Genomic DNA, 11101 nt, shown 5'->3' with positions numbered 1-11101 from the left:
CTAGGCAAAGAACTTTATTAACCTTGTTTCAAACTTTATTCCCAGGCTTCTTCAACTTAATTAGCTGCAAAGAATGAATTGTATATAAGCAAAAACTGAAAAGAGCTGCAGTGTCCAAGGGGCGTGGGCTTAAAAATATCAGAGATCTAGATTTTATCAGATCCACGAACAAAATTTTAAAAAGCAGTCATAATATAAAATAGCAGCTCCCAGTAACTTCTTCAAGTTTTATGTTCTTCAGAAGTTGACTCAATTCAGTTTGCTTCATTCTTGGAAGCTTCATCAAAATTCTCCACAAGATCTGGAACTTCATCATCATCATCCTCTCCGGTAGCAAGTGGTGCTTTTCCATCCACAGATTGTTTGGGCAGAGCTTCAGCCAGTCTTCTTAAACTAGTCAGACTGCCTGCACCGAGTTGGTTTAAGATACTGGGTAGCATTTCTGTCCGCTGTTTTGTCTCAGCATGGCCTGAATGGTGAAAGTGTTCGCGGCCAGCGACGCCTGAACTTCGGGTTGTTAAAGTGGATCACTGTTCCTTGGTTTGTGAACATATTCACTTCTTCAGTACCAGAGATATTGCTTACCCCTAACTTCTTTAAGGAGAACTGAAGTTTTTTATCATCTGCTGTAGCCGTTCTATGAACCACCTTCTTTCGGCGAGCAGTTCCTTTCCCACCAATGCACACTTGTGCTTGCAGTTTGGCGAGTTTCTCCTGGTTCATGATAGTTTCTTTCATCTTGTTGGAACGGAAATGGGACCGCGCAGGGGAATAGGGTTGGCGCTCAGGGGTCTCGGGCAGACCAGCTGAGATTAGGTGCACACGCACGGGGACGCAAGATGGCAGCTTAGGTTTGATATTTATTAAGCATTCATGTAACAAGCAATAATTAAGTACCTATTGTGTGACAAGTACTGTCCATACGCTAGGGCTATAGAATTAAGTAAGGTAGGAAAATTCTCAGGACAAGAGCAATTTGATGGAAGAAACAAGAATATAAGAGAATACAAGACCAAGGTTAAAATGGCTACAATAAAGCTAAACCTAGTCAGTATAGAAGAGCAGGTGCAAAGTGAGGGGCCCTTTATGGCAGGCACACCAACAGCACTCAGACAGCTTCTCTGTTCCCTCACCCTCTCACCTTTCAGTAAATAGCTTCAAGAAGCATTGTTTCTCTTGAAACAAAGTATCAACAATTCCAGGTCCTGAATTTGTATTATGACTTAATAACACTTAAAAAAAAAAAAAAAAACTAATCTCTATATGAAACAAAGACAAACTGAGACTCTACAGCTTATATTTTATATAAAGTAGGACACCTGCTTTGGAAATTACAAAGTACAGGTCACCCAAACTTGTCAATTCTGCCATAAAGAGGAAAAGCCGATTTAACCTGAAATTTAGGGCTAATTTTGGGATCGAGAAAATATTTATATAGTGAGACTAATTCCTCACTGAGAATGTTTCTAGAGGGTAAAATTAAGACCACGTAACCAGTTGTCATTGTGATGGTTCATTAAACTTGAGGGCTTTGTTACCATAGGAGTGGCTCCAAGCTATTTAATTAATAAGGAATATTTGGAGAAATTTATACACTCAAGCCCGGCCTGACATGGGTGCTATCTTTATTGATGCCTCTCATTTTATAGTTTATTTAAATGAGAGTGAACACTTCACATAAAAATGAAATATGATAGTAGGAGGAACCCGGTCTCAAAAGGTCTCTGAGTGTCCCTTGTGACACTATGAAATGTGTCCCCGAGCTCCCCGGGGCTGCCACCAGAAGAACCACCTTGACTTCAATCTGCAGATCTGCAACCCACCACTTAGATAAGCAGAGCTGCTCTCATTGATCAGTGTGGCCGGAGGCTTTTGAAAGGAATGTTGAATAGAAAAAGGGACAGAAATGACTCCATAATGGATTAAATATCAGTGTGGAGAGTAAATGTATGCTATTTTTACCAAGGCTGTGTTCACTTCTCATTGCCTCCATCTTTACCATAGCCAATGTTGCTTTACAAGTTTCTTAATGAGGGGTTTGCTTTAAAGCTGAAGTGCTTTGAGCTGGCTCGGCTTCCATTCAGCTCAGCTGGAGTGCCCCCTCCCCATACCCCACCCCTGTCTGTTCATCACTGAAGCTCAGAAGACAGAGCATTAGGGCAAATTAGGGCACTGTGTTTAGTGAAAGCCTAAACCTCCAATGAAGAGCATGTTTTGTTCACTGACTGCATCACGCTGTGTTGCTCCACTAGTGTAATTGCACGTCTATATGCCCTCACTCTTTTCTGTGAGGAGATGCTCCGGATATCTATACAGAACAGTCCTAGAATCAATATGCATGAAATAAAAAGAGCAAGCAAGATGAGTTTGCCCTCAGGCTAGAATGGAATAGAAATGCTCTGTGAAGGTGTTTCCTTCTGCATCAGCCTTTAATTTGTTCAACAACAGGTAAACTCCTGACATTTTTATGCCATGGTAAGTTAAGCCGTTTGTGAACTTCGGGGCTTCCTGAAAGAGCCAGAGAAGAAAGGATGTGACAGAAATAAAAACAAAGGAACAGGAAAAATGAAACAATTTCTGGAAACCATAGCAAGAACAGCCAGGAACAAAAGGACTCTTTTATCAAGATGGGGAAAGTTATTTCAAAGTAGCACAAGTGTTTTCTTCTTTTGGCACTATCCTAACTAGAGAACTCCTGCTTCTTATTAGCCCCTCCACACACACCTGTGCAACACACACACACAAACACACACAGCAAAAGCATGCCAAATTAACCCAATTTCATGGTCTGTAGCATTCCTAGATTTTAAATGAGAACACTTGCTTAATCTAGAAGCTGAGTAATGTTGATTAGCATAATCAAGCTCTCCTTACGCACATAGAGCTTCAAAAAAGAGAATAAAAACAGGACCTATTTCTTAATTGGAGAAGATGTTGCTGTGAGGGCCAAAAATAAACATTCTTTGCCTGTAACAGGATTTGTAGGGCAGATGGATGTGTTAACTGAAAAACTTCTCTAGACCTTGGCTGTCATGAATGGGGAGTTCAGCTATGTATTAGCTCCTTGAATGTAGGAGTCATATATATCAGGTCTCTGTATTCACTCAACATTTCCCAAGACAGAAATGTGAGCATTTTAGTTGTTTGAGTATTGTTTGTGGAATAAGTCCCTGCCCAAGCCATGCTTAAGGGTAGCTGTACTTCCTCAAGGCAAGGCAGTAACTGCAGTAGACACAAAGCCAGGGGATCTCTTCGGGCCCAGCTTGCTCAAATGTAGCATGTTTGACATGATATAACTTAGTTGCTAAAATCATGATCTCTGGAGAGAGATTGCAGGCTTAAATCCCAGGCCCTGCATTTATAAACTATGTGAATGTGGGTTAAATTTACATAATTTATACAAAATCCCTATTTTCTCCATTTGGAAAATATGCATTATAGCATCAATATCAAGGGGAGGATGAATGAGTTAATACATGTATAAAGGGACATTCCATGAAATATACCGAGAACTCAAAAATTTTACCTCCTTGATGATTACTGATCCATCCCCAAATTTTCTGCTCTTGAACTTTATGATACCTTTCTCTTGGATATGTCTGGGTTCTATCTCAGGCTTCCTTTCTTTGTCTTCTCAGACTCTTTTTGGACAAGCTCAAAAGCTTCATGGCTTCAATTCTATCTATATGCTAATTATTCGCAAATCAAGAGTGCTCTCTCTCTGTCTCAATAGAAAAATAAAGAACTGAGAAACTGGTTTCTTCCATCATAGAACATTTAACTAGGTGCCGAAGGTTGTATCTATATATTGAAGTGTAATACATTTTCATTTTGTATCCAAATAACACATATATCATTGGACTAGAAAAAAGAAAGATGGAGCTTATAATAAAAGAAGAGCTATCTCTTTCTACCTCTGCCTGAGCCTGCCACTTCTGCTATTCCTCGATTCATCAGTTTTAGACATTATATATTGACTTCCTGCCCTGATTAATGAAGATTTAGCCATATAGAGCATCCTGTTTCCTTTCATCCTGCCTCCTCATAGAGTTTTATAATTACCACTAATTAAATAATCAATATTTACATCATTTTGACTGTATAGATATTGTTTATAGCAACATGAAGTAGTGTTTTCTGACAACATTCCCTCACAATTTTTTGTTGGGTTTTACAGCAGTTTGCTTATTTTCTGGCATTTCTGTGTTTTTTCCATTTTATTGAGATATATTTATTGAGAGATACTGACAAATCACATTATCTAAGTTTAAGGTGTACAACGTGAGATTTGGTATACATACATATTGCAAAATGATTACCACAATAAGGTGAGTTAAGACATCTATCAACTCACCTGGTTAATTGCCATTCACTGCCGGATCTAAGAACCTGTTTGAGTTGTTCAGAGTCTCAAGAATAGTACAAAGTTTCTTTTTTTTAAATTTTATTATGTTATGTTAATCACCATACATTACATCATTAGTTTTTGATGTAGTGCTCCATGATTCATTGTTTGTGTATAAAACCAAGTGCTCCATTCAATACACGCCCTCATTAATACCCATCACCAGGCCAACTCATGCCCCACCACATCCCCTCTAGAACCGTCAGTTTGTTTCTCAGAGTCCATAGTCTCTCATGGTTCATCTCCCCCTCCAATTACCCCCCCTTCATTTTTCCCTCCCTGCTATCTTCTTTTTTTTTTTTTTTTAACATATAATGTATTATTTGTTTCAGAGGTACAGGTCTGTGATTCATCAGTTTCACACAATTCATAGCACTCACCATAGCACATAACCTCCCCAATGTCTATCACTCAGGCACCCCATCCCTCCCACCACACCCCCCACTCCAGCAACCCTCAGTTTGTTTCCTCAGATTAAGAATTCCTCATATTGTGAGATCGTATGATACATGTCTTTCTCTGATAGACTTATTTCGCTCAGCATAACACACTACAGTTCCATCCACGTCATTACTAATGGCAAGATTTCATTCTTTTTGATGTCTGCATAATATTCCATAGTATATATATATATATACCACTTTTTCTTTATCCATTCATCTGTCGATGGACATCTTGGCTCTTTCCACAGTTTGGCTATTGTGAACATTGCTGCTATAAACATTGGGGTGCACGTACCCCTTCAGATCCCTACATTTGTATCTTTGGGGTAAATACCCAGTAGTGCAATTGCTGGATCCTATGGTAGCTCTATTTTCAACTTTTTGAGGAACCTCCATACTGTTTTCCAGAGTGGCTCCACCAGCTTGCATTCCCACCAACAGTGTAGGAGGGTTCCCCTTTCTCTACATCCCTGCCAACATCTGTGGTTTCCTGACTTGTTAATTTTAGCCATTCTGACTGGCGTGAGGTGGTATCTCATTGAGGTTTTGATTTGGATTTCCCTGATGCCGAGCGATGTTGAGCACTTTTTCATGTGTCTGTTGCCCATTTGGATGTCTTCTTTGGAAAAATGTCTGTCATGTCTTCTGCCCATTTCTTGATTGGATCATTTATTCTTTGGGTGTTGAGTTTAAGAAGTTCTGTATAGATTTTGGATACTAGCCCTTTATCTGATATGTCATTTGCAAATATCTTCTCCCATTCTTTCGGTTGTCTTTTGGTTTTGTTGACTGTTTCTTTTGCTATGCAAAAGCTTTTTATCTTGATGAAGTCCCAATAGTTCATTTTTGCCCTTGCTTCCCTTGCCTTTGGCGATGTTTCTAGGAAGAAGTTGCTGCAGCTGAGGTTGAAGAGGTTGCTGCCTGTGTTCTCCTTTAGGGTTTTGATGGATTCCTGTCTCACATTGAGGTCTTTCAACCATTTGGAGTCTATTTTAGTGTGTGGTGTAAGGAAATGGTCCAGTTTCATTCTTCTGCATGTGGCTGTCCAATTTTCCCAACACCATTTGTTGAAGAGACTGTTGTTTTTCCCTTTGGACATTCTTTCCTGCCTTGTCAAAAATGAATTGACCATAGAGTTGAGGGTCCATTTCTGGGCTCTCTATTCTGTTCCATTGATCTATGTGTCTGTTTTTGTGCCACTACTACACTGTCTTGATGATGACAGCTTTGTAATAGAGCTTGAAGTCCGGAATTGTGATGCTGCCAGCTTTGCTTTTCTTTTTCAACATTCCTCTAGCTATTTGGGGTCTTTCCTGGTTCCATACAAATTTTAGGATTATTTGTTCCATTTCTTTGAAAAAACTGGATGGTATTTTGATGGGGATTGCATTGAATGTGTAGATTGCTCTAGGTAGCATTGACACCTTCACAATATTTATTCTTCCAATCCATGAGCATGGAACGTCTTTCCATTTCTTTGTGTCTTCCTCAATTTCTTTCATGAGTATTTTATAGTTTTCAGAGTACAGATCCTTTGCCTCTTTGGTTAGATTTATTCCTAGGTATCTTATGGTTTTGGGTGCAATTGTAAATGAGATCGACTCCTTAATTTCTCTTTCTTCTGTCTTGTTGTTGGTGTATAGGAATGCCACTGATTTCTGTGGATTGATTTTATATCCTGCCACTTTACTGAATTCCTGTATGAGTTCTAGCAGTTTTGGGGTGGAGTCTTTTGGGTTTTCCACATAAAGTATCATATCATCTGCAAAGAGTGAGATTTTGACTTCTTCTTTGCCGATTTGGATGGCTTTGATTTCTTTTTGTTGTCTGATTGCTGTGGCTAGGACTTCTAATACGATGTTGAATAGCAGTGGTGAGAGTGGACATCCCTGCCATGTTCTTGACCTTAGGGGGAAAGCCCTAGCTTTTCCCCATTGAGAATGATATTCGCTGTGGGTTTTTCATAGATGGCTTTTATGATATTGAGGTATGTACCCTCTATCCCTATACTCTGAAGAGTTTTGATGAAGAAACGATGCTGTACTTCGTCAAATGCTTTTTCTGCATCTATTGAGAGGATCATATGGATCTTGTTCTTTCTTTTATTAATGTATTGTATCACATTGATTGATTTGCAGATGTTGAACCAACCTTGCAGCCCAGGAATAAATCCCACTTGGTCGTGGGCACCTGGATGGCTCAGTTGGTTAAGCGACTGCCTTCAGTCAGGTCATGGTCCCAGAGTCCTGGGATCTAGTCCCACATCGGGCTCCCGGCTCAGCAGGGAGCCTGCTTCTCCCTCTGACCCTCTCCCCTCTCGTGCTGTTTCTCTCTCTCTCTCTCTCTCTCTCAAATAAATAAATAAATAAAATCTTAAAAAAAAATCCCACTTGGTCGTGGTGAATAATCCTTTTAATGCACTGTTGGATCCTATTGGCTAGTATTTAGGTGAGAATTTTTGCATCCATGTTCATCAAGGATATTGGTCTGTAATTCTCCTTTTTGATGGGGTCTTTGTCTGGTCTGGGCATCAAGGCAATGGTGGTCTCATAAACGAGTTTGGAAGTTTTCCTTCCATTTCTATTTTTTGGGACAGTTTCAGAAGAATAGGTATTAATTCTTCTTTAAGTGTTTGGTAGAATTCCCTGGGAAGCCATCTGGCCCTGGGCTTTTGTTTGTTGGCAGATTTTTGATGACTGATTCAATTTCCTTAGTGGTTATAGGTCTGTTCAGGTTTTCTATTTCTTCCTGGTTCAGTTTTGGTAGTTGATACATCTCTAGGAATGCATCCATTTCTTCCAGATTATCTAATTTGCTGGCATATAGTTGCTCATAATATGTTTGTGTAATTGTATTTCTTTGGTATTGGTTGTGACCTCTCCTCTTTCAGTCATGATTTAATTTATTTGGGTCATTTCTCTTTTTTTTTAATGAGTCTGGCCAGGGGTTTATCAATCTTATTAATCCTTTCAAAGAATCAGCTCCTAGTTTCGTTGATCTGTTCTACTGTTCTTTTGGTTTCTATTTCATTGATTTCTTCTCTTCTCTTTATTATTTCTCCTCTCCTGATGGGTTTAGGCTTTATTTGCTGTTCTTTCTCCAGCTCCTTTAGGTGTAGTGTTAGGTTGTGTATTTGAGACCTTTCTTGTTTCTAGAGAAAGGTTTGTATCTCTATATACTTTCCTCTTAGGACTGCCTTTGCTGCATCCCAAAGATTTTGAACAGTTGTGTTTTCATTTTCATTTGTTTCCATGAATTTTTTAAATTCTTCTTTAATTACCTGGTTGACCTGTTCATTCTTTAGTAGGATGCTCCTACTAAATACATGCCTCCATGTATTTGAGTTCTTTCCAACTTTCCTCTTGTGATTGAGTTCTAGTTTCAAAGCATTGTGGTCTGAAAATAGGCAGGGAATGATCCCAATTTTTTGGTACCGGTTGAGACCCGATTTGTGACCTAGGATGTGATGTCTTCAGGAGAATGTTCCATGGGCACTAGAGAAGAATGTGTATTCTGTTGCTTTGGGATGGAATGTTCTGAATATATCTGTGAAGTCCATTTGGTCCAGTGTGTCATTTAAAGCCCTTATTTCCTTGTTGATCTTTTGCTTAGATGTTCTGTCCATTTCAGTGAGGGGAGTGTTAAAGTCCCCCACTATTATTGTATTGTTGTCAATGTGTTTCTTTGCTTTTGTTATTAATTGCCTTATATAATTGGCTGCTCCCATGTTAGGGTCATGGATATTTACAGTAATTAGATCTTGCTGGATAGACCCTTTAAGTAGGATATAGTGTCCTTCCTCATCTCTTATTATAGTCTTTGGTTTAAAATCTAATTTGTCTGCTATAAGGATTGCCACCCCAGCTTTCTCTTGGTGTCCATTAGCATGGTAAATTGTTTTCCACCCCCTCACTTTCAATCTGCGGGTGTCTTTGGGTCTGAAATGAGTCTCTTGCAGACAGCATATCGATGGGTCTTGTTTTTTTATCCTATCTGATAGCCTGTGTCTTTTGATTGGGGCATTTAGCCCATTTACAGTCAGGGTAATTATTGAAAGATATGAACTTAGTGCCATTGTATTGCCTGTAAGGTGACTGTTATTGTATATTGTCTCTGTCCTTTCTCATCTATGTTACTTTTAGGCTCTCTCTTTGCTTAGAGGACTCCTTTCAAGTTTTCTTGTATGGATGGTTTTGTGTTTGCAAATTCCTTCAGTTTTTGTTGGTCCTGGAACCTCTTTATCACTCCTATTTTCAACGACAGCCTAGTGGTTATAGTATTCTTGGCTGCATATTTTTCTCATTTAGTGCTCTGAATATATCATGCCAGTTCTTTCTGGCTTGCTAGGTCTCTGTGGATAGGTCTGTTGCCAATCTAATGTTTCTACTATTGTAGGTTGCAGATCTCTTGTCCCAAGCTGCTTTCAGGATTTCCTCTTTGTCTCTGAGACTCGTAAGTTTTACTATTAGATGTCGGGGTGTTGACCTATTTTTATTGATTTTGAGAGGGGTTCTCTGTGCCTCCTGGATTTTGATGCCTGTTTCCTTCCCCAAATTAGGGAAGTTCTCTGCTATAATTTGCTCCAATATACCTTCTGCCCCTCTCTCTCTTTCTTCTTCTTCGGGGATCCCAAATATTCTAATGTTGTCTCATCTTATGGTATCACTTATCTCTCGAATTCTGCCCTCGTGATCCAGTAGTTGTTTATCTTTCTTTTTCTCAGCTTCTTTATTTTCCATCATTTGGTCTTCTATATCACTAATTCTCTCTTCTGCCTCATTTATTCTAGCAGTTAGAGTCTCCATTTTGGATTGCACCTCATTAATAGCCTTTTTGAATTCGACTTGGTTAGATTTTAGTTCTTTTATTTCTCCAGAAAGGGTTTCTCTAATATCTTCCATGCTTTTTCAAGCCCAGCTAGTATCTTTAAAATTGTCATTCTGAACTCTAGTTCCGACATCTTACTAATGTCCATACTGATTAGGTCCCTGGCAGTTGGTACTGCCTCTTGTTCTTTTTTTTAGGTGATCTTTTCTGTCCTGTCATTTTGTCCTTCCAGAAAGTAGTCACTTTTCTGCTCAGAGAGTTGCTGCTATTCTTTTCTTCGATCTCCTGTTGTAGGTGTTCAGAATGGTTTGATCCCTATCTAGCTGAATTCCTGGGACCAGGTGAAATTTAGGTCTCCTACTCCTCCACCATCTTGCTCCTCCCCAGATATTGCTTTTTTTCAAGATAACTTCCAATCCACGTTAGAGAGCCTTGCATGGAAGGATGGTCATAGTTTGGCATTACATGGTACATGGGTTGCGGGATGGTTACATAGGGTTTTTTGGCAGCAAAGAATAAAGGAGAATAATTTAGCTGGAGTAGGAGCATGGGTTTAGGAAAGATTATTCAGTGGAATAATGTCTACTTTTGGTGTCGCATGCATATTGGAGGCTGAGTACTAGGGGGCAGAGTATGAACATAGCATTGAAATGAGACAAAACAGGCATGTATACATTAGTATTGCATTTTTTGTTTTATTTTGTTTTGTTTAATTCAAGAGCCAGTATTTGTGAAAGACATAGAAGATCATATGAAGAACGATTTTAACTGGAGAATTGAAATCTAATTTCAAGAACAAAGTGTGAAGGGTTTATTAGTCTTTTTTTTTTTTTTAATTACATTTAGTTTCTTAAAAACATCACATTTTCTCTTACATTGAGTCATTATCCTCAGTCATTTGGGGGAAACCCCTTTGAGAAACCTTAAATTTCAATGCCTTTTGAATCTTTTGAAACTACTTATTCAAGTTATTGAATTATTCAAATATTCAAATTAGTGAATTTCCACCATTTCTTCTCTGACTTCATCTTTCTTTTTCTTATTTTGTAAATCTGTGCCTTCATCTTTCCCTTCTCAATTCCATTTTAGTATAGACAGCCCAATAACCCCTGTTCCAATTTCATTTGCCTCTCCTCTTCTTTTGGATTGCATGTGAGCCCTGTACTCACTGACAGTGTCAGCCCTCTACTCTGTAACACTGTTAATTCTCTCATTACTTCTCCACAACTTCCTAATGTGTATTCTTTGTAATATCCACTGCCTCTTTTCTTTGATGTTAGAAGTCAAGGCACTGATGGTCAAAAGGATTAAACTATCCATTAGGTTTGCCACAAATGCATTGTGTGTTCCATTATATTGTAGATATTTAATGCTGCCCATGGTAAATTTTGACTTTTCTACTAATCTTATTTTACTGAAGATCATT

The 11101-nt window shown here is 38.8% G+C and overlaps 1 pseudogene; it reads right to left on the bottom strand.

The window, feature by feature from the left end:
• Positions 1-250: 250 nt before the first annotated feature.
• LOC116641887 lies at positions 251-738 on the bottom strand (annotated as a pseudogene).
• Positions 739-11101: the final 10363 nt, after the last annotated feature.

The sequence above is a fragment of the Phoca vitulina genome, unplaced genomic scaffold (assembly GCF_004348235.1).
Source record: "Phoca vitulina isolate PV1807 unplaced genomic scaffold, GSC_HSeal_1.0 scaffold22, whole genome shotgun sequence".
NCBI lineage: Eukaryota > Metazoa > Chordata > Mammalia > Carnivora > Phocidae > Phoca > Phoca vitulina.
The sequence above is the reverse complement of the archived record's forward strand: the minus strand, read 5'-3'. Positions and strand labels throughout refer to the sequence as shown.